Source organism: Pipistrellus hanaki (assembly GCF_964339955.1).
Source record: "Pipistrellus hanaki genome assembly, chromosome: 8".
Lineage (NCBI taxonomy): Eukaryota > Metazoa > Chordata > Mammalia > Chiroptera > Vespertilionidae > Pipistrellus > Pipistrellus hanaki.
This window is the reverse complement of record NC_140510.1, coordinates 83,991,764-84,015,726: the sequence shown is the minus strand read 5'-3', so window position 1 is coordinate 84,015,726 and position 23,963 is coordinate 83,991,764. Positions and strand designations below refer to the sequence as shown.

General features: G+C 41.3%; 2 long non-coding RNA genes across 2 annotated transcripts in view; both read left to right on the top strand.

Moving 5' to 3' along the window:
- The window catches only part of LOC311626734, a 108,627-nt gene extending 105,997 nt beyond the window's left edge, over positions 1-2,630 (top strand). The window contains exon 3 of the long non-coding RNA XR_014795758.1: positions 1,110-2,630. This is a non-coding gene — a long non-coding RNA (uncharacterized lncRNA). The remainder of the gene's footprint in view (positions 1-1,109) is intronic.
- A 150-nt stretch (positions 2,631-2,780) lies between these two features.
- LOC311626735 lies at positions 2,781-5,337 on the top strand. Its single transcript, XR_014795759.1, has 3 exons — positions 2,781-3,291; positions 3,978-4,197; positions 5,247-5,337. It is a non-coding gene; the product is annotated as an uncharacterized lncRNA (long non-coding RNA).
- Positions 5,338-23,963: the final 18,626 nt, after the last annotated feature.

Genomic DNA, 23,963 nt, shown 5'->3' with positions numbered 1-23,963 from the left:
AAGTGATAAAGAAACCACCCAGCCCTGGATCTATTGACCACTTTTATTTTCCCCCACATTTTTTTCTAAGAAAGTCACTTAGATCCCTTAAGGCAAAAGCCAGTACATTCCAGTTTTGGAGTTCTCTGGAGTAAAAAAATGAGTATATGGTCCAAGAACAGGTATGATAAATGGTAGATTCTTAGACAATCCAACATGGTATTTTATACAGAATGATTCAGGTATGAATGAGAATTATCAAGTGCTAAAGAGAGAGATCCCTAAGTTAGGGCAATAGAGTGGCATTTACATCAATTCAAAATGATCAGCAAAATGTAAAAAATGCCCTGTACTCATATCTGCCCAATTACTACAGCTTACTCCAGAGGAATTTGGGTAGGCAGACAATGATTTTACTGTTAACATGGAGCTAAAAAACTGTTAAAACTGTTAGGTTAAACAGAAGGGTCAAATGATATATTTTGTGAAGAACACAGAGGTTATAGTCAGTCTAGCAGCATTCTAGAGTGTATAGCTGGATAAATGAAATTGTGATGTTTTAACTTTCACTATTAGTCTTCCATGCAGTGATTTATATATAACTCTGAGGCTCATATCCACATGCTTCCATCAGAGTTTGACACCTTCTTTTCTCATCCTTTTTTATTTGAGCTCAGTCCCAGGAGCTTCATCAACTGGTTTATTGATTGCAGTCTGTAGTCTCTTTTTCAATGTGTCTCTGAGGACATGACATTGGGTCATCTCTGAACCAGTGCACCACAGGCAAAATTCAGAGTATCCTGCCCACCCAGGGAGCCTCCATAAGATGAAGCTGACCTGCATGTCTCGCCATGTGCTTCTCCAAACAGAGCTAACTGCTACCAGACATTTAAAGTATTAATTAAATTATAGTTAAAAATCCCAAGGAATGTCTGCATAAAGCAGACCTTGATCATGATGTGCTATGTTTCCTAAGCAAATGTGGAGGGGTGAAAAGAGGATGGGGAACAGAGCAGAAATCAAGCATAACATCCGATTTGGTGCTGCCAGCCCATCCAGGTCTTGAAAAACAGGAGGCTGCATCAGGCCAGTTTCTGGGAAATAGAGTGGGTCTATGTGTTTGCTTGTAGGTGCAGTAAGAAGTGTCTGCCTGCCAGCACGACACGGAGCAGCATGTTGCCGTTGGACCAATTGGACTTAATGTGCAGCTGTGCTCTCACCGAGTGGGGAACTAATTACTGAAGAAAGACACAAATTGTAAATCCATGACTTCACATGGAAACTATGACCTGAGGTGAACAAACAAAAACTGTTGGAGATGAGGTGCACAAGCTGGTAAAACAGACAAAGGAGACCCAGGATCCCTTTCCGAAGGTCTGAAGGTGAAAGGAAACTCTGCAGTTTGGAAGAGGCTCCAGAACTGAGAGTATAGCCAGGAAGTAGTTAGAGGAAAAGAAGGAAGAAAGAAGCACCCACCCTAAAGTGTTCAAGACAAGGACAACGTATATTTGATCTTATGGGAAATGTCACAAATTATCCATCACATATTTCCCTCTAGAATATACATTCTTCTCATTCAAAGACTCCATTTCAAATGAGTTAACTGACCATGTGAAGGTTATCTTTTCCCTCTAAACAGGAGTGAAATTAACCTCTTTGTCAAGTTACTATTTTCAATACTCATACCTACTTATGAAAAGTTGTTACTACATCTTAGCTAATCTGCTGTGAGATCGTCTAGTCCCCACTAGTTGGAAGTTCTTTCTAATATGTGATCTCCTCTTAATTATTTCATTATATCTCACCCAAGGAGTAAAAATAACACAGTATGCTATAACTACTTATAATTCAGGGAGATACAGTTTAAAAATTATGATCTCTCACTATCAGACCATTTTTGTCACTAACATGTTGTATGAGTTAAGACAAGTCAATGATCATCTCTAAAACTCAGTTTCCTCATTTACAAGGAAAATAGACTGGTCCTACCTACCTTGTGAGGCTGTTCTGAGAAATCAATATAACTAATATAAAAATGATTATAAAAGTGTAAAATGCATTCACAAATGCAAATAGGGTTATGGCATATGAATACAAAACTGGCTCATTATTGATTTAATCATTAAAATAAAAGATCCACTTTTTGGCAATTTAAAAAATAATATTAAAGGAGTCCCTTGCAAGTCTTTCTTTACCAAAAAAAAATAAAATAAAATAAAATATAGTTCCAGAGCATTTCTTTTAACTCACATTCTATTTTACAGACTCTTTGAAAATTATAAAAATAAGTTAAATTTCAGTTGCGGGATAAAATTTTGACTCTATCTGGAAGATTAAGTATTTGTTTCCATTAAGCGATCCCAATTTCAAAGGCCTCGTCTGAGCCATAAGCCATCATTCTCCATTTGGAAGACAGAGGGATAAATTCTGATGCAGGATGGAAAACGATGAGGTCGGAAACTCACAAAGATTCTTTACTTTCAAAAAACTGTACAGCGAGTTTCATTGCCAAACAAAAAGTCTGTGTATATGTCTAAGTGTGTTTTGCCACTTTAGGATAAAAGTAAATACTGGTGATGTGAAAGCAGTAAGTAACTTTTACTTGCTCAACATAGTTATGGAAAAGCATGGTTGATTCCAGATAAAGTGATCCCAAGAAAAATTAAAAGGAAAAAAAAAGAAGGATATATTTATTTGGGTTTAGTTATTGGCTTTAGTAATTAGATTTTGTTGGTTGCCTTTCCACCATTTCAGCCCTTTCCTCTTCAGTAATGGGACCCTGCTGTGAATCAGGAGTTATAGCCTTTTCCACAAAACCATGTTTCACATCACAAGCATGTGATCCCACCACCTTGCCAGTGATTGGTTTGAATGGGCATGTGCCCCATATTTGGTTAGACACTGGCATAGGAAAGGAAGACTTCTGGGAGGTTTGTGGAAAAGTTCCTTCACTTATCACATGATACAGCCACTTGTTCTGCTGGAAGCTGTCCTGGGAGAAATGTGACAGACCTCTTGTGACCCGAGAAGGACTAAGGTAAAGGTGGTACATCAGAAGAGTAGAGAGACCCCGATAATAAAAGTCAAGAGGTCCTCATGATATTATTGAGTGGTCCAATAGCTAAACCTAGAATTGTCCTTCTCCTGGGTTTCTTGTGTGAGCTATAAACATCTGTATAAGGTAAGTCAATTTGAATTGAGAATTTCAATAGTTGGCAGTTAACAACATTCTAACTGATTCATTCTTCATCTCTGCTTAAAAGTTGGTGCTGACACTGTGATGGCATTGAAACAATGCTGAATGAATGTGAGGTAAATGAATTGGGTAGGTGCCATGTAATAAACATTAATAAATCACAGTGGAATGACTTGTCAAATGGATAAAACACATTCTCTGTCTTAGGTATTGTGCTAGGTTCTTGAGTTAAAGAACCAATTTCTGTTTTTTAAGAGCCCAGGATGTAGTGCTCCCATAATTTCAAGTATATGACACTGTATTCTCATAAGACACAAAGAATATACATATTGCTGTGTGCCATAATTTCACCCACAGAGCTTTTTTCTCTAATTGCTTATTTGCAATGATGTACTTGTGATATAGATAAACTTATATTTTATCAACCCATTTAATATAAAAAGGAATGTGTTAAAGCAACATATCTCAGGACTTGGTCCAATTCGGACTTTCTAAATGAATTATTGTTTTCCATAAAGCACCTGTTATGTACTAGGCATAATGCCAATGGCTTTAGGGAATATAAAATTTAAAAAGACAATTTTTGTCTTCAAAAGGCAAAAGACATGTAAACAGATAGTTGCTGTATAACTCAATTTGTACCTTTTCAATGGCAGGAATAAAGAACTCATACAGGGATGTGAGGGCGATCTGACTGCGACACTTATCACCCCATTGATCACCAGGGTTGATTCAGCTGATCTGGCTGTCTAGGCGGGTGTCCCCCTCCTCCCTCACTGATCCATGTGTGTCCCTCCCTAAGCTGTGCAGAACTAAGGTAAAGGTGGTACATCAGAAGAGTAGCGAGACCCCGATAATAAAAGTAAAGAGAAGAGGATGACCTTCCCCCCAGAGGAGAGGACCAGTCTTTGGTCAAGGGTATACGTAGCTGTGCTTCCCTTCTAGAACCTCCAAACAAGCTCTCAAGAACTCATACAGTACAGGAGCAGAAGAGGACAAACCACATTGGGTCGATGTTATTGGTAAGTCTCCATGAAAGATATGGAATTTTAGCTGTGCCTTGATAAACATGCAAGCTTTCAATAAACAGTGGAAGTCTGAGGAAGAATGCTATAAAAAAAATAAAAGCTGTAATACATTTACAAAATAGAAGAGTATGCAGCCATGAAGAAAGATTCTTCCCTTTTCATGCATGGATGAAATAGAAATTATTATGCTAAGTGAAATAAGCCAGTCAGAAGAAGACAAATACTATATGATCTCACTTATTTGTGTAATCTAATGAACAAAATAAACTGGTGAACAAATAGAAAAGAGGCATGAATATATGGAACAGACTAATAGTTATCAGAGGAGTAGGGGGCAATAAATGGCTGGATGAAAGTGAAGGGATTACCCAAAAAAAAACATATATGCATAACTCATAGACACAGACAGCAGTGTGGTATTGGCCAGAGGAAAGGGATGGTGAGGGCTAGGTGGAGGTAGGCTAAGGGCAGGAAAATGGTGACATATAGTGTAAGCAATAAAAATAAACTTTAAAAACTTCAAAAAAAATAGCAGAAACAACCTTGAAGGCATGCTCACCAGTAGAAATGATCAGATATTGAAATGACACGGAACTGGGAGGACATGGCTGAATATTTGATGACAGAAACCAGACTCCCAAGTATCTTGACAGGCTGGAACAATAGGCTGAATTTAACATGATGGAAATGAACTGGGCTAAATGCACCATTTTGCATTTGATTGTTAAAGGGAAAAATGTATACAATCACAGCTGCTTATGGGGAAAGGACCTGGTGTTTTTTGTTGCATGTAAGCTCTGTATGAATAGACAGCATCATTGCCAAAAAGCTGAGGCACCCCCAAGTTACTTTTCTCTCCAAAAAATATAGGTTGCCTTTACCTTTTTATTCAGAATCAATGTCAGAGTGTTAGCCCCCAACTCCTCTGATAGCTTTCAGTTTAGAAGTCCAATGCAGGCCTCACCAGACAGAAGTCCAGGTGTTGGCAGTCTTCATTGTTTTGGGGGGGGCTGTATGGGAAAATCCATTTTCTGTTTGTTTAGGTTATTGTTGGAATTCTGCTTCTTGTATGTGAAGGAAGAAGGTCTCTGTTTTCTTCGTGGCTGTAAGCTAAGGTCCATCCACAGCTGTGAGAGGCTATTATGTTCCTTGTATCATGGTCCCTTTCTCCATCTTCAAAGCCAATAACCGCAGGTTGAATCCTTCTCATGTCACATTTCTCTGCCCATCTTCCATCATTGTTTCTCTCTCTCCCTTTATCTCTGCTTATTAGATGGAGCTGACCTGGATAATCCAGGATAATTACCTCACTGAATGTCTATAGCCTTAGTCACATCTGCAATGTGCCTTTGCCAATACTGAGAATATGTATGATGAAGAATCTGGGGCCTGGATTAAGGTCTCTACTATTAATACTAAGCTTTGTCTAACTGTCTCATATTCCGCTTATAGTAATGAATAAAGATGGTGGCAGCTAAAAGAACAAAGATATCATTACAAATGTTATTGTTGAGGGAAAGATAGTAAATACAGAGTATAAAATTCTGTCCACTGAATTCATGAGCAGTGGTCAGAGCCTAGAAAATGCACTAAAAGGGAATTATCAGAAGAAAGGAAGAATGAAAACCAATGTGGCATGTGAGAAGGGAATTGAAAGTGAGAAGACCTGGATAGAAGTCTCATCTACCACAGTACAGCTGAGCAGTCTTAACAAGTCACTTTCCCTTTCTGGACCTCAGCTTTCACATGGAAAATGAGGTTGGGTTGGTAGTGATGACCTCTACTACGCTATTCTGCTCTGAAATTCTATGTTCTGTAGCTGTGCAGCAAGAGGCAGTTAAACACTGGCCTCTTTCCACAGAAGAGCCTTTGGGTATTTTGCTCATTAAAGGGATTAGCTGTCCATTTTCAAGGATGTCTCTCCAATGAGGTAGGGACAAAATAACCCAACATAGTTAGTTTTGATTCGCTTTATAAAGTATCTATCCAATTCCCTGGCAAGTTAAGCCAAGCATATCTTCTCATGTGTTTTAGGAATCAAGGCATTTGGCTGAGAAAGACAACAAATGCTTCTTATTAATGTGTGACAAATCCATATGGAGAAAAACACTGTTTTTTTTCTCCCATATGGCCAGCTGAGTAAAGGCTGGTTTTTCTGACCTTGAAATGGCTCCATGAACCAGGTGGGTGGCTTATTTCACAGGCTGGTGACAATCCAGTGTGTCTCTCCCACGGAGGTGGGAAGGGGTAAGAATTCTTCCACTATAACCCAGGGCTGTCAATAAGGTCTGTGACATGGGCCATTGGCTCCTCTTTCAGAATGAAGGGTAGATGAACTAATTTGAAAAAGGAGAAGAAAACCATAAACCAACTTGAATCCTGGATCTAAACTTTTCTTGAACTTCAAGGTCTTCAAGGTTTGGGCCTAGCAAAGGTGGGTCAGTTTTTTTTTTTTACCCTGGAAAACCTCAAACTCCTCTACCCCCTAATCCCAATGTGGTAAGCTTAATGAGGTCATTAGGAGAAAGAAGGAGCTAGGGGGAAACAGTTACTTGTGGATCCAAGGCATCCAGTTTAACCTGAATTTGGTTCTCTCCAAGGCATGCTGGATTAGCTGTTTCAGTCTCTCTGATGTTTAGGGTACAAACAAGAGAGCATAAAGGAGATTGCATTGACTAAATATGAAAATAATCAAAACAACAGCAACAACAAAAACGCAAGTTAATCAGTACCTCTAAAATAATCCTATTTTTTAAAAACAGTTATGCTGGAAAGAAAAATGTTATCTCCTCTGCCTTCCAGTTTAAGCTGGCATGAACTAGAGAAGAATGGTGACTTTCATTGTCCTCACAATTTGGGGTGACAAAATTAAACTTTTATCTTTAACAAATATTCTTCTCAAATTAATATTTTCACTCTTTTATACAAATTAAATTTTCACAAATTAAATTTTCATATTTTAAATTTTCACAAATTAAAATTCTAAAAAGTGTAAGATTCTTGGCTTGAAAGCCACAAGAGGGCACTAGACTACTACATGGCCCAAAGCATAAAGCAAGGGTTAGTATTGACATTACACTGACTGACAATAGTAGACGGCCACAACATTTGTATGTCCTAAGCCTGTGTCTGAGGCACAGTATGTAATCATGGATAATGTATAGAGTTGTTAGCTATGAAACATGCATTCATATGCTAAGCTTGGGTTATGTTAAATATAGTTGAATTCACATACAATTAGAAAAAAATAAAAATGAGTAGGTCCTTGCTTGAAGTTCTAAAAAGTAAGTGGTTCTTTAGGCTGTGAGTTCTGAAAATATGGACACATGTTGATTTCTGAGGGCACACAGCAGGAGTTAGACAGAAGGGAGCCTTCTGAGTCTACTTTTGGAAAGTCAAACATCTGATGAGGTTGGCCACAAGATTGTCTCCTGGACCATGAGATTTACATTGGGCATTACCCAAGGTGTTGTCTCTGTTCCTGAAGTGTTCTATACTTCACTAGTCTCCAGCTAAAGAGAGCACACTGAGAAACCTCTCACAAATGTAGAATGAGTCTTCACAATGCTACCCGGCCATTTTAAAAACAAAATATTCAAGCAATTGAGTGGTGGGTTCATCTGAGTAACATTAACCAACAACTTATTTGTGTCAATGAAGAAGTGTCTACACAATGTCAAAAGAGTCAGTCATGTTAATTCAGCCAAATATGAATCAACACAAATAAATGCTGGGTTGTGGGAATGGCTGGGGAGAGATCAATTTGGGGGGTGGGGGGGTGGGGGGGCGGGGAGAGACAGAGACATATGTGATACTATATGTAATATTTTAAATAATAAAGAATTCTTTAAAAAATTCAATCAAGCAGGTTGTTTGAAATTATGGAAATCAAATTCTAGACTGAAGGCCTGAGTTCTTCACTTTCAACAATTTGTGTTAAATATTGTGAAGAAATTTACTCCTTTAGTATCCATATGTATAGGAGATACTTATAAAAATAACTAGATGATATATAGGTAAATAGATAGAAAATAGATGATAGATAGATAGATAGTAGATAGATAGTTAAAATAACTCATATCAAGTGTCATAGAAATGAGTTATTTAATTGATTAAACCAGAGGTTCTTGCTGCAAGAGAAAAGTTTAAAAGGGGGTCATTTCTCTGAATCAGGGTTTAATTCTTTGGAACAATGGACCCTTACAACAGCCCCTAATCCCTGTGACAAAGTATCCAGGCAGACGAGTGAGGTCTTTGTTTTGTTTGTGTTTTTGTTTTTGCAGGTCTAGTTGAAGTTACTAAGGGGGATGCTCCCCTCCTCGTATGTTGTTAATTTACCTACATCCTGAGTTCCGAATCCATGCCTTTCATTTTTGCACTGTCAGGAAATTCTTGATTTTGATCTTTTTGCTTCTACTGTGCTTCTAACATCTGGCCTAGGCCTTGTCCTGTGGCTCGTTTCTTTCATCACGGACCAATCGCTCTTACCTTCTGCTTTCTAGCTCCATCCTAATCTTTTTCCCCAGGAGTTTTGTCCCAATCTTTCTCCCCAGTTTTATTTGCCCTGGAATTGATCTATATACCACATCGTCTCAGTTTTTAGGTTTGTGGGTTTTGTTAGTATCAGGTATAGTGAGTCTGTTAAAGATACCTTGGCTACTCGGCTTGGCTTTGAGCCACTTGCTTGCTTGGCTTCTTTCTATCTTTTAGGTGACTTTTTTTTCTCATGATGTTATGTTTAACTAAGTTCTGGCCACCAATTTCTGCATATATCCTGTTTCTTGACTCTTTCATTAGCTTAAAGCTACACTTGAACTTTCGTCTTGACCCCTTCAGTTCTGTTTTCAGAGCTCTACCTTTTTTTTTCTTTTAATAATTTATTTTCTTGATTATGGTCTCACATAATTGTCCTTATCTCCCCATTCCCATCCCAACCCCCTCCCTATATATGCTCCCACGCCCCTGTTGTCCATGGCCACTGGCTAGGCCCATATGCATGCACACAAGTCCTTTGGTTGATCTCTTCCCCTTACCCCCACCCTCCCCTACTTTCCCTCTGAGGTTTGAGAGTCTGATCGCTGCTTCTCTTTCTCTTGGTCTGTTTTTGTTCATCAATTTATGTTATTCATTATTTCCTCTAGATGTGTGGGATCATGTGAACCAAGAAATACCCTTGTAAGAACCTAAACTGAGATAAGCAATAATGGTTATGCTGAGAGGCAAATGAATCAGTCTGTAGTGAGTTCCTTTCTGGGCCACCAGTTCTTTTGAGTCCCAATTTCAATGTCAAACAGTTCCTTATGTGTACATGTCAGCCATGATATTTCAGATCTGGTTGATGGACAAATGGTGGTAATGTAGGTCCGACCGTCTCTGGTTTGGTCCTGGGCATCCTTCAGCAACGCACAGCTAAACCTACCCTAAAGTAATGGCAGCTTTCCTCGCTCCAAGTCTCAGCACAGACCTCATCTTCAGGCACATCCCCCAGCACTATGGGGGGGAAGTAAGTTTAGAAGAAAGTGGCCCAGGACCTTCTCTCTGCACTTTTTTCCTTATGGCAAGACTTTGAAGCTCCCTTGGTGGCTTGTCTTCCTTCTGTTACCCAACAAACACTTTTTAAAATTAGGAAATGAAAATGATAGTCCTACCCCTAGCCAGGAACTCCTCGTGTGAGCTCCAGGAAAAGGATGATTAATGGAGCAAAGGCTTTATGCCTGAGCCAGGGGGCGGCAGCTTGCGGGCAATAACAGACATGCCAACCCAGCCATAGCCTCGGATCAGGTGAACTGGACTGGCGTGGGGCCTTCTGGAGGCCCTTAGAGTTAGCTGGTGGCCCTGGAAGAGAGTGTGCCCCAATAAGGGCCTAGTGGGCACACATGGCCCAAAACAACATGGCAATTTTCCGATGTTTTGGTTTATATAAAGAACCAACCTAGACAACCCTGGTTCATGAGAACTTGCCAGCATCTGGAATATCCAGATTGGTTGTCCAGACCACCTAAATTATATGGATAGTGGCAAACATTTCCTTTCATGGATTGTCATATGGACTCATTCCAAAGTCCTTTTGGGGTTTGAGGCCCAATGTGTAATAGTCCCTCAGCAGAAGGAGAAAAAAAATAGCGGGGGGGGGGGGGGGGAGTGGGGGGGGGGGAAATGTAGTCAATTTAAGTTATGCTTTGTCAAAGCTCACAACTCAGAATTGGCCAGTTCTGTATGGTGTTGGGCCATAGTAATTTTTCACTTCTCTCGATGTCAAAAATAACCTGTTGGCATGATCTTCAGACAGTTTCATTTCATCTGAGGTTTGGGATCCTGAAGACTTACAGCATAAGCCTTAGATCACTCCAATTTAATGTCAGGTGGTACCTAGGAGTTCACAAGCATGACCCATCATGATAATCATCCTTTCTCCGTCTCTGCCTGCCATACTCTTCTGCACTGTACCTAACCCAAATGCTACTTTTCCCAGGAGACCCTCTCTTCTTCCTCTTTGGACCCCTGGTATTGGATGTGGCTTCCTTTGCTCAATCCAACCTGACAAGTCTTCTTTTTTACCATTCAAGTTAATTTATTTTCCTTTATTTATTTATTTATTTATTTATTTATTTATTTATTTTATTAGTGACCTCTGCAAAAACAAATGTAATAAAAAATAATTCTCAAAAATAAAATTAAACCTTTATTCTCTCCTCTCTGGAGAGAATTTGCAGTTTCTATTCATCACCAGAAAAGCGGGTGAAAGCACAGAAGGAATAATGTTAAGATTTAAATAGCACCCTAAAAATAAAACCAATCACTTTAAAATGCATGATCTCATTTGCTCCCTGCATGAGGCTCTTTGCTCTATTGTAAAATGGAGATTGTAATGATTAGACCTGAAGAGGTAAAATCACTCAGCATATAAATGGGGAGATTGGAATCAGACCTGGATTTTGTCTCTCCCCTTTTATCCACCATGTTGTGTCCCAGCATGCCCCAGCACCCTTCGAGACAAAGGTCTGGAGGAAACACAAAGGGACTTCTATTTTCATCTTTCGGTTCTAACAAGATGAAGATCCGCAGGCAGACAGCACCCAGGAATAATGGCTCTGCTTTCTCAGTCGGGCCCCTTCCCCCAGTGCTTCCTCCCCACTCAGTGACCTCTGCAGAACAAGCTTGCTCTGTAATGACCACTTGGTCAGTGGGGGCTGTGTATTTAGTAGCAGGAAATATAAGCTTTTGTGGTCAGTGTGACGTCACCCCACCCACTAAACAGGCCTTTATAATTTGACCACAAAAAAGCTTGAAAGGGATAGACACATACACACAGAGAAAGAGGCAACAGGACTGTCAACAGTTGTCTGAGCAGTGAAAGGGGCACTGTATCTTTCAAATGTTTCCCAAAAGCCTGATGTTTGGCCTGCTGTAGACAAAACATCTGGGTGATATATGGCATTTTATCTTTGTAGTTGACTGTCCCAACTCATCCATCTGTCTCTTCCTCTCTCCTATTTTTTCCTTCCTCACTCCTTTCATCTTCTGCTTTCCTTTATGTCATCTTTTTATTATTTTTTATTCTCCCTTAATCTAAAATATCCAAATACACATTTTAAAATGTTTTGCTGTTTTCCAATGTTTGAATGCAAAACACACACACACACACACGCACACACACACACACACACACACACACACCAATTGTATTACTCTTCTCCTGGATACTTTTCTATTGAATAGAAAGAAAAGAGAGAGAAAGCTACTGAGAGAGAGAGCTACTGAGAGAGAGAGAGAGAGAGAGAGAGAGAGAGAGAGAGAGAGAGAGAGCACACAAAGAGACATTCTAAAATTTGTAGTTGACATATTAATATAAATATTAAAATTTGCTTCCCACAAATGTCTTGGTTTTCAACCTAATTTTTTAGAAGAGTAAATAATCTCTTTTGTGACTTAATTTCTTTCAGCATCATATTGTATAAGTTTGGTAATATTCCACTTACATATTTCACTTTACCTTTTGTTTTCATTTTTATTTTAGGTGAAAGAAAAAAAAAAGCACACCTGTTAGGCATTAATGTCAACACTCCTATTAATGACAAAGAGAGAAATAAAATAAAGGTCGATATGGGTAAGTAAAGCTAAAAAGCAGATACCCTGGGAAAGGAGGGTAGGAAGCAGCTGTCCATTTATAACATCTGTATTAACTTTCTGCTCGTTCGAAGCTAAGGAGATCTGTCAGAAATTGAGACAGAGTGAGAGGAAGTCTGGAAGGTGATGGCTGATGTGTGTGACCTCTGAATTAATGGCTGATAGAAAAGTATAGCTTCCTTCGATTTGTGCTGCTATGGAAAACTCTTTCCCAGGGCTCTGAGTTTTCCTCTGAGGTACAAGTAGCAGGAAACACCTGCTTTACCTTTAAGGGGTCTGGCTCCCACTTCCTCCCTCTGCTGCGAAGCACAAATGGACAAGCAGATTTGCACATGTCCCTGTTTTTTCTCACAAGAGGAAATCTGGATCTATCTCTGAGTGAGTGATGGGCTTTGATGGCTTCCCTATCCCCAACTCTATTTTCCATCCCTTCCCCTCTTCCAGTTAACATCTATTATTGCTTCTTCAATATGGCTCTTTTCCTCCTTGGAGTAATAATATTTTTATACCAGAATAAATGAGGCACAAGAAGTCTAGCTGTAAAAGCTGATAGGCAAGTGTGCATTCTGTTCAGCATGATTCCTAATTTTGGGTTTTGCCATTTCCCTCCCTGTGGTAACAAAAGGGAAGCAAATGGAATTTCCGTCTGGAAAGGCATGAAAAACAGAAGCAAGTATGTACTGGGATCAAGATAGTGGCCTTCAAATATCCTCCCAGCCAGAGGCACTGTGCTATTTACAGTCTCTTAAAGTGGACCTTATCCACCACAGAAACTGGCAGCTGAGAAACTATCTACGTAACTGTACAAATAATTAAAATTTTTTATTAAGTAACAAAATTATGAAATCTGGGAAATTTTCTTCAAATCTACAAAGGCCCATGGGAGTCGCCATGTCTGTTTCCTTTCTCCAAACAGAACATCAATAGCAACATTTGTAACACTGCTACCTCCTCCACCGTGCTTTCCTCTTCTGTTCTTAGTGAAAAGAATCCTGTCTGATTGTCCAGCCAGTATTTATTGAGCACCTACAGAAAGCATATATTATGCTAAGCCTCCCAGGAGGTTACCTACATATGAGGGGGTGGGGAGACAACACAGTGAGTCAAGCACATTGGAATTGAATCTTGGCTCTATTATTTACTAACAATATGATTTAGAACAAGCTATCTATGGCCTTTAGTTTCCTTTTAGTCAACAAAATGGGGATAATAATTCCAACTTTGCAAGATTAAGATGAGTGCTAAAATATACAACCAAATGTGGATCAAAAACAGTATTTTGGATCTGTAGTCAAGAATATGCAGGTGCAGCTCTAGTGAATAGAGCGTCGGCCTGCAAACTGAAGTGTCCCAGGTTCGATTTCGGTCAAGGGCATGTATCTTGGTTGCGGGCACATCCCCAGTAGGGGGTGTGCAGGAGGCAGCTGATCGATATTTCTCTCTCATCGATGTTTCTAACTTTCTATCCCTCTCCCTTCCTGTCTGTAACAATAAATAAAATATATATATATTTTTAAAAAAGAATATGCAGGTGCAGAGGGCCAACTGCATGAATTGCTCTGTGTCATTTTATCTAAGGGACTTGAGCATCCATGGATTTTAGTATCCAAGGGAGTTCTCAAACCAATTCCTCTCACACACTGAAGGACGACTGTGCTATTTCAGGTTACAGTTATGGAAACAGATATTGAGGATTTAAAACATTGGTAAGATGGTAAGTGACAAAAGGAACGTGTTATTCAAAAGCTTATTTCCTGACCAATATCCTATATGACCTCTGGTTTTGCTTTGCACTCAAATTTGAAATCATCCAGTCTTATAAAACCAAGAGTGGACAGGTGTTTAAAGAAGCCTCTGGTAGAGGGTATCAAATCATTATCTAGATCTTTTTCCAAAATGCTTCAAAATTTTTGTTAGAGAGCAAGCAGGCAAAGAGAATCACATAGCAGTTTGACAACTGATCCAGGCTTAGAGCCCAGCTCTCCTGACTCTTCTCACCATGTTATGGAAAGAAAATTAGGGTGTATGCACATAAACCTAGGTTGTCTATGCTACAGCTGAGATCTGGGAATGGATTAACATCTTTCATTAGGCAGAGGGCTGGCTTATTGTCTAATACAAATCAGAACACCAGTCCACATATGACTGATATCATCATTATAGCCCTTTAAATATACTTGGACAACTAAAGATTCCTTAAGTAGAAATAATTTCTTATTTTATTTTTAGAGTCAATGGATTGGTGTTGGCCATTTGGCAATCAGCCCAGTTTGATAAATTAGCTATTAGAGTGAAATCACATCTTTGCACAAGATTTAAGGAGTTTGGTTGTAAAATTTTTGGTCTCATGAAACAATAAATAAATGAGTAAATAAAAAGTGTAAGGTAAAATTAGCATAGAAAATCCTCTGGAAATTTTCTGCATTAGCGACCAGTGTGTCATTATCTAATAAACACAGTAATTTCTTTTTACCTTCAGCTTTGGAACTAAATGTGCATGTAACCATAATCTCTTCCCAAAAGAAACAGATACTTTGGCATGTCTTGGCCAGAGAGACGACACATACCAATTGTAAGTGGCACATGATTCAATTGCTTCTACCACTCCTTCTCTGTCCATCTTGCATGTTTGATTAGGAGACTATGTCCTCAATTTCTGCAAGTCACTGCTAACAACTGGAACCATTTCTCTCTTCTGTCTCTTTAAAGGCAGCATTTTAACTCTTCTCCTAGGGGATGAGACTTTCCTGCTACTATTCCTCACTCTGGGTAAAAATGGTTCTTTTGTTTGTTTATTTTAATAGCTTCCCACCAAACTTCCATCATTCTTGTGACCCTCAGTTCATTCGCTCTCTCTGTGACTCAGTTTTCTTATCCACTAGATAGTTTTCAAGATGATTTCAAGTCATTTTAGTCTAGGATTCTGAGTTAAATGTTTTCTAATCTGTTGTCTTAGGTTATCATTACAGTAGAATCTGTCAGGAGAAAAATCAAAACTCTCTTTGCCACACACATTTTTTGAGGGGAAAGAACTGTGATAGTTGTTTATGTCCAATGTAAATGTTTATGATTTTTAAATACATGTTGTTTGTGTGAATAACTGAAGTATAAGACACATGCTCTTTTCTGTAAAGAAGTCACATGTCCTTCCCTGAGAAGTTCCTTCACTCTTCTTTCTTTTCAGGAGAATAAAGTAAAAATAAAAAAGGGGGAGGAAAAGGACATCTTTAAAAGCATGATGAGAAATCTGGAACTCCTTCTCAGGACAGGACTGAATTTAAAATAAATGTGGCCAGGCTGAAATGTCCATTCTTTTCCCTTTGGGTAGCACTGAATTTATGTTCTGACAGACAAATGTGTCTGACGGACCCCAGAGAAGAGCATTTCATCCAATTCAGAGCACTTGGTCAATGGTTCCAGTGTCCAAGCAACTTGTCAGTTGTGAAGTTCATTGTGCACTCTGAATCTCCTTAGTCGAGTTGTTAACCAGTATTCCCTTGCTCACTCCCCAGTGGACAAAGAGAACAGATGGATATTATCTTTTGTAGGGAGGAGTATGCAGAGGCATAGGAGTCTTTCAGCAAAGCTCATCAGTCACTTCCTTTCATCTATCATCAGTCTTTTTAATAACATTCCCATCCCCATCCTGTATCCACACTACATATATCCCCATCAAAATCCTAGATAAAATACATAATGCAAAATACTTCACTATAAAATGTTCTGTCTTTTGTTTGTGGTATCATTGAATCAGCCCCTTCAAATAAGATAATGAGATTTGCATGCACATTTGTTTCTCTTATCCAGCATGATGATGTGTAAAAGCAGATTTGAAGGGTTTGATTAAGTTCAAAAACTTAATATTAAAATACAAAATATAATCTATACCTGGTATAAAATTGAGAGGCATTTTTGGGGGTTTCAGTTACATTAAACTGTTATTAGTGAATTCGTGGCTGGACCTTTATCAACTTTTTAGAGAAAGTACATTACATTGCTAAAAATAAATAAATAAATAAATAAATAAATAAATAAATAAATAAAAACAGTCTTAATTTTATCAAAAGGGATACTTGGTAAATTTTATTGACAAATATTTATCTTGAAGACTTTTAGACTCATAATTATAAAGTTACTAGAGGCCCAGTGCATGAAATTTGTGCACGAGGGGGGAGTGTCCCTCAGCCCAGCCTGCACCCTCTCCAATCTGGGATTCCTTGAGGGATGTCCAATGCACTTGGACATCCCTCTCACAATCCAGGACTGCTGGCTCCCAACTGTTCGCCTGCCTGCCTTCCTGATTGCCCCTAATTGCTTCTGTCTGCCAGCCTATTCACCCCCTAACCACTCCCCTGACAGCCTGATTGATACCTAACTGCTCCCCTGCCAACCTGTTTGCCCCCTAACTGCCCTCCCCTGCAGGACTGATTGGTTCCTCCCACTGCCCTTCCCTGCTGGCTTGATTGCCCACAACTGCCCTCCCTTGAAGGCCTGGTCCCTCTCTACTGCCCTCCTCTGTTGATTCCCAGCCCAGATTGTAGGCTTGATCTTCAGGAAGGTAGTTGGGGATGACCAGGCCAGCAGGGGAGGGCAGTTAGGGGCAACCAGGCTGACAAGGGAGGGAAGTTAGGGGTTACTGGTCCATATACTAACTCTCACTTCTTCGTTTTCTAAAATGTTTTTGTTTATCTGAGAGACCTTAATAGGATTTAATAATATTGACTGCCATGTATTAATTATTTGCGATAGACATTCAACTCATACTAGCTTAAGGAACATGTCCAAGCATAAAAATTTATTTATCATACATACCAGGGCATCTCACAAAAGAAACAAAATAGGAATATAGTTGGGCATTATATATCATTAAATGCAAGGACTAATGCATAGGCTTGGCTTATTGTCTTTTATTTCTGTTTTTCTTCCCATCTGTTCTCACCCAGTAAACACCCTTTTATTTCCCTCTAGGCCCAAAGGAGAGAAGGCAGAGGAGGAAGAGGAGGAGGAGAAGGAGATAGAGGAGGAGTAAAGAAGGAGGAGAAGGAGGAGGAGGAGGAGGAGGAAGAAGAAGAAGAAGAGGAGGAGGAGGAGAAGGAGGAGGAAGAAGAACTGCCAGCCAACAACATCTGAGTTTTATGTGTGATGGAGAGATATTGACTGCTCAATTCCAGGTCCAGTGAACCTTGGAAGTGACTGTGTTCATGTGGGCACCTTTAAGGCAATCACCCCAGCCTTGCTACCAAATTTGGTCACATCGATGATGCTTTCTTAGTAACCCAGATTACTGGTTTAACTGGGAGAGTGAAGAATAGAATGAATTAGAGGACTCATTCTTCAGAGGTGAACAGATGAAAATAAAAATAAAAAAAAAATCCACAATGTACCTCTACCCTATAGTTGCATCAATTCTCTTCACTGTTAAAGCTTGGCAGAGGATATAGCATAGAGGCTTTCATCAATGAGATTAGGGAAAGACTTCCATAATGACTCTCCCTGCTACTTAGGCTCACACAGTCTTCTGTTCACAGAACAGCCATAACCTCAGACACATCGTTTGGCCTAAGAATTAGAAGACCTGACTCTGAAACTGAATCACTTGTTAAACTTTCTGGGACTCGGCTCCTTATATAATTGAATGATAGAGAAATATGCAAATTTGTACATTACAGCATCATGTCACAACTGGATCAACAGGCTATAATCCCACCCTCTGCTCAGCAGATGCAAGGACCAGAGTAGGATAGGATGTGATAGGCACAGGAAAGGAAAAGGGAAGGAAACTGCACGTGGAAGGGGGTGGTGGCCATATGAAGGTGGAGCAGGGAGATCTGCCCAGATGTGGAAGGAGGGTGGTGGTGGCCATTGCCACAGAGGTGTCCGAGACAGATTGGAGGACTGTCCGAGGCCTTCTGGGCCTGTGGGATTGGGCCTCCACTGGAAGTTGGACATTGCCGAGGGCTCCCAGATTGGAGAGGGTGCAGGTCAAGATTAGGGACCACTCCCTGTGCATAAATTTCATGCACTGGGTCTCTAATCTATAATAATAAAAATGTAATACACTAATTAGACCAAAGAGCCAAATGGCATTCCAGACATCCTTCTGCAGAAAAAATCAGTGGCTGGGGTCAAGGCAGAGGTGGTTGGGGCAATATGGCAGGCAGATGAGCAGTTAGGGGTGATCAGGCAGGCTGGAGAATGGTTAGGAGTAATCAAGTAGGCAAGCACAGGCAGTAAGGAGAGCAGGAAGGTAGGGTAGTTGTTCGGGGCAATCGGGTAGACAGGCAGAGGCAATTGCAGGTGATCAGGCAGGCAGGTGGTTAGGAGTAATCAGGTGGACGGCAAGTGGTAAAGGGTGATCAGGCATGCAGGTGAGCATTTCCGGGCAATCAGGCAGACAGGAAGAGTGGCTAGCGGTGAGCGGAGAGGTAATCAGGCAGGCAGGTGAGAGTAAGGAGCAATCAGTCAGGCAGGCTAGCAGTTAGGGGTGATGAGGCAGGCAGAGGTGCTTAGGGGCAATCAGGCAGGCAGGAGAGCAGTTAGCTGCAATTAGGCAGGCAGGTGAGAAGTTAGGAGCAATCAGGCAGGCAGGCAAACAGTTAGGAGTGTTCAGGCAGGCAAGTGGTTAGGGGTATTCAGGAAGAAAGGTGAGTGGTTAGGGGTGATTAGGCATGTAAGTGTGCATTTAGAGGCAATCAGGCAGGCAGGTGATTAGGGGTGAGCTTAGGGGTAATCAGGCAGGCAGATGAGCAGTTAGGGGTAATCAGGCAGGCAAGCAAGAAGTTAGGGGCAATCAGGCAAAGTGATTAAGGGTGAGCTTAGGGACAATCAGGCCGGCAGGTGAGCAGTTAGTGGCAATTAGTCAGGCAGGCGAGCAGTTAGGGGTGATGAGGCAGACAGAGGTACTTAAGGGCAACCAGGAAGGCAGGCAGAGTGGTTAGGGGTGAGCTTATGGGCAATCAGGCAGGCAGGAAAGCAGTCAGTGGCAATCAGGCAAGCAGGTGATAATAAGGAGCAATCAGTCAGGCAGGCTAGCAGTTAAGGGTGATGAGGCAGGCAGAGGTGCTTAAGGGCAATCAGGCAGGCAGGCAGAGTGGTTCGGGGTGATATTAGGGGCAATCAGGCATGCAGATGAGCATTTAGGGGCAATCAGGCAGGCAGACAGAGTGGTTAGGGGTGAGCTTAGGGGTAATCAGGCATGCAGGTGAGCCATTAGGGGCAATTAGGCAGGCAGGCAGAGTGGTTAGGGGTGAGTTTAGGGGCAATCGGGCAGGCAGGTGAGCCATTAGGGGCAATCAGGCAGGCAGGCAAGAAGTTAGGGGCAATCAGGCAAAGTGATTAAGGGTGAGCTTAGGGGCAATCAGGCAGGCAGGAGATCACTTAGTGGCAATTAGTCAGGCAGGTGAGAGTAAGGAGCAATCAATCAGTCAGACTAGCAGTTAGGGGTGATGAGGCAGGCACAGGTGCTTAGGGGCATCAGGCAGGTAGGCAAAAGGGTTAGGGGTGATCTTAGGAGCAATAAGTCAGGCAGACCAGCAGTAAGGGATGATCAGGCAGGCAGAGGTGCTTAGGGGCAATCAGGCAGGCAGGCAGAGTTGTTAGGGGTGAGCTTAGGGGCAATCAGGCCGGTAGGTGAGCAGTTAGGAGCAATCAGTCAGGCAGGCGAGCAGTTAGGGGTGATGAGGTAGACAGAGGTGCTTAAGGGCAACCAGGCAGGCAGGCAGAGTGGTTAGGGGTGAGCTTAGGGGCAATCAGGCAGGCAGGAGAGCAGTCAGTGGCAATCAGGCAGGCAGGCAGGCAGAGTGGTTAGGGGTGAGCTTAGGGGTAATCAGGCATGCAGGTGAGCAGTTAGGGGCAATCAGGCAAAGTGATTAAGGGTGAGTTTAGGGGCAATCAGGCAGGCAGGAGATCACTTAGTGGCAATTAGGCAGGTGAGAGTAAGGAGCAATCAGTCAGGCAGGCTAGCAGTTAGGGGTGATGAGGCAGGCAGAGGTGCTTAGGGGCAATCAGGCAGGCAGGCAGAGTGGTTAGGGGTGAGCTTAGGGGCAATCAGGCAGGCAGGAGAGCAGTCAGTGGCAATCAGGCAGGCAGGTGATAGTAAGGAGCAATCAGTCAGGCAGGCTAGCATTTAGGGTGATGAGGCAGGCAGAGGTGCTTAAGGGCAATCAGGCAGGCAGGCAGGCAGAGTGGTTAGGGATGAGCTTAGGAGCAATCAGTCAGGCAGGCAAGCAGTAAGGGATGATCAGGCAGGCAGAGGTGCTTAGGGGCAATCAGGCAGGCAGGCAGAGTGGTTAGGGGTGAGCTTAGGGCAATCAGGCAGGCAAGTGAGAGTAAGGAGCAATCAGTCAGGCAGGCTAGCAGTTAGGGGTGATGAGGCAGGCAGAGGTGCTTAGGGGCAATCAGGCAGGTAGACAGAGTGGGTAGGGTTGAGCTAAGGGGCAATCAGGCATGCAGGTGAGCCTTTAGTGGCAATCAGGAAGGCAGGCAGAGTGGTTAGGAGTGAGCTTAGGGGCAATCAGGCAGGTAAGTGAGCAGTTAGTGGCAGTCAGTCAGGCAGGCAAGTATTTAGTGGTGATCAGGCAGGCAGGAGAGCCATAAGGAGCCAGCAGTCCTGGATTTTGAGACTCATCATAGATTGGAGAAGGTGCAGGCCAATCTGAGGGACACCCCTCCTCCCGTGAGTGAATTTTGTGTACCAGGCCTCTAGGATAGTAATATTACCAAAAGTGTACTAATATATTATAGTATCACAAAAGTTATAGGAAATATTAAAAATCTGCAAATAACAGGATTACTTCTATTATATTCTAAAATACTTTTTCCTCCTGCTCTATTTTTTTCATCCACTTATTTTGTTCATTATATTCCACAAATGAATGAGATCAAGTGGTATTTATCCTTCTCCAACTGACTGGCTAATTATATTTTTCTTGATATTGGTTGTAGTGTGACTTTGAAGAAAATAATACAGGAAGATTAAAAAATAAAGATATGCTGAGACTCTCAGAACATTTTGAAACATATTTATTTGAGTTGGGGATAAATTACAGACTTTAACACCTTTCAAAGAAAATTGTTTTCTGAAAGTAATAGGACAACTTTTTTGATAGCAAGAGATGAAGAAATAGGGTGGGGGGGGGGGAATCACACTTGCAAAACTTTGAAACCTATCACACCTTGTTCCTGGGCTCTGGCGGCACACCCTCCTTTTTGGCTGTGGCTCACAGGTGAAATACCTCCTGACTTCACTCCAGAGGCAGGCTGAGGGCGTGAGGCTCTCAGTAGCTTCACAGTTGTTCTGAGGGCTGGTTAGAGACCTGGCAGCCTCTCTGTGCTTTGTAAGATGGAAGGAGAGTCACGCTAGGGCCACCTCAGAGCCGAGCAAAGGCTAGACGTATTGACTGGTGAAAAAAGTAGCTTATAGAAATGGAAACAGCTGGAGGTGGTCAACGTATGTAATTCAGAGGATCTGAGCAGAACTGCCCGCTCTGTCTAAATCATCCCTTGTACCAACTACAACCTAGACAGGTGGCTGGGACTCAGGTCCCAAAATCATCTGAGAGACTTCCAACATTCCAGTATGATACATTTCAGTACTTAGAGCTTTTTATTTTTTCCACAAGATCATTTTTACCACTTAGTCTAATTGCCTTTCATTGCATCCAAATGTGATTACATCATGTCTCATCTTTTAACCAGTAATAAGTTGGAGAAGTAGGTGCCTCACTCTTATACATTTAGCACAATACAGGTGTGATGAGTGTTCAAGTATATGCCCTTGTGCTCATGCTGTGGGCTCAACCCTAAAGGACCTAAAATCGGATTTGAGAATTTAGCCTAGTCTGTTGGATCTATCTTTTTTTAAAAAATTATTTTATTGATTTTTTTACAGCGAGGAAGAGAGAGGGATAGAGAGTTAGAAACATCGATGAGAGAGAATCATCGATCAGCTGCCTCTTGCACACCCCCTCCTGGGGATGTGCCCACAACCAAGGTACATGCCCTTGACCAGAATCGAACCTGGGACCTTTCAGTCCGCAAGCCAACGCTCTATCCACTGAGCCAAACCCATTTCAGCTGTTAGATCTCTTGGTCTTTTTTTTTTTTTTTTTTTTTTTTTTTTTTAAGGCTTATGAGCCTCATGCCCTATTTTAGATAAAGGAGCAGCTATTTGGCACTTTTCCTAACCACTCACAGGAACCGTCAATGTGGCAGGCTTTTATAAAATGCATTAAATGGACTGGAGAGTAGGGTGGTTGAGGGAAAGAAGAAGAACAGGGGAAAGATACAAATAAGTTTATGTTTCTACTATCATCAAATCAAATGATTTTCTAGCGGCCTCCACGTAGAATGTATCTGTTGAGTTGCCAGGAAAGCTCTTCACAGAAGAAAGCCTTAGGCGGATGGTACCAGAGAGTGTGACCCGATCATCTTTCTGACGCAGGGCATGCCTTGTTAACATCCTGGAGAGACTGATGAGGAACACCTTGTTCTTGGCCTCGTATTCCTCCTCTGCATCCAGAGCCAATGTTCTAGGTCAGCAGTCGGCAAACTCATTAGCCAACAGAGCCAAATATCAACAGTATAATGACTGACATTTCTTTGGAGAGCCAAACTTTTAAACTTAAACTTCTTCTAAGGCCACTTCTTCAGCATAGACTCGCCCAGGCCGTGGTATTTTGTGGGAGAGCCACACTTAAGGGGCCAAAGAGCTGCCTGTGGCTCTCGAGCTGCAGTTTGCCGACCATAGTTCTAGGTAACAAAATTGGCCATAATTCTTTGAAGCTGCCTCCCATCCAGTGGTGGAGTGTATTCTTGACTCCTTTTTCTTTTAAATTTTATATTTTATTTTATTTTATTTTATTCTATTTTATTTTATTATTTATTGGTACTGATTGCAGAGAGAAAGGAAGAGGAAGAGAGAGAGATAGAAACATCAGTGATGAGAGAGGATCATGGATCGACTGCCTCCTGCATGCCCCCTACTGGGGGTCAAGCCCACAACCTGGGCATGTGCCCTTGACCTGGGATCGAACCTGTGACCTCTTGGTTCACAGATCAACGCTCAACCACTGAGCCACCCTACCTGGGCTATTTTTCACTCCTTTAATTCAGGATTAGCCAGGTAAGTTGCTTTCACCAATTAGATATTAGCAAATGTAATAAATCAGATGTTTGAAAATAACTTACAAATAGAAACTTGCTGTCTTGAAATTCAAAGCCAACATATGAATAAGCTTGCATTATCCTGCTGAAAGGCGAGAGAAAAGCAGCACAATCTCAAACATTGCTCCGATCAACAATCAGCCAAACCCCCAAAGTAGGCTGACTTGGCTGACCCATAGCTGATTGAAAAGTCAGGGTAAATTCAGTTCAGCCAGCAGAACACCTGGATGAGCTTTACTGAATCTGCTGAAACACAACTTAGTGAAGTCAATAGTTACTGTTTAATTCTATTATGTTTGGAGACAAAAAGCTAACTGATACAGTCATCTTACAGAGAGCAGAGTTTTCCCATGGCAAGATATTTTTTTTTAATTGAACAAAAAATAAGACAGAATTTCACTTGGACTACAGGCTAATGTTTATTAAACTCTCAGTGTAGTTTTCTTTAGCATCTTTCACGTGATATTCAG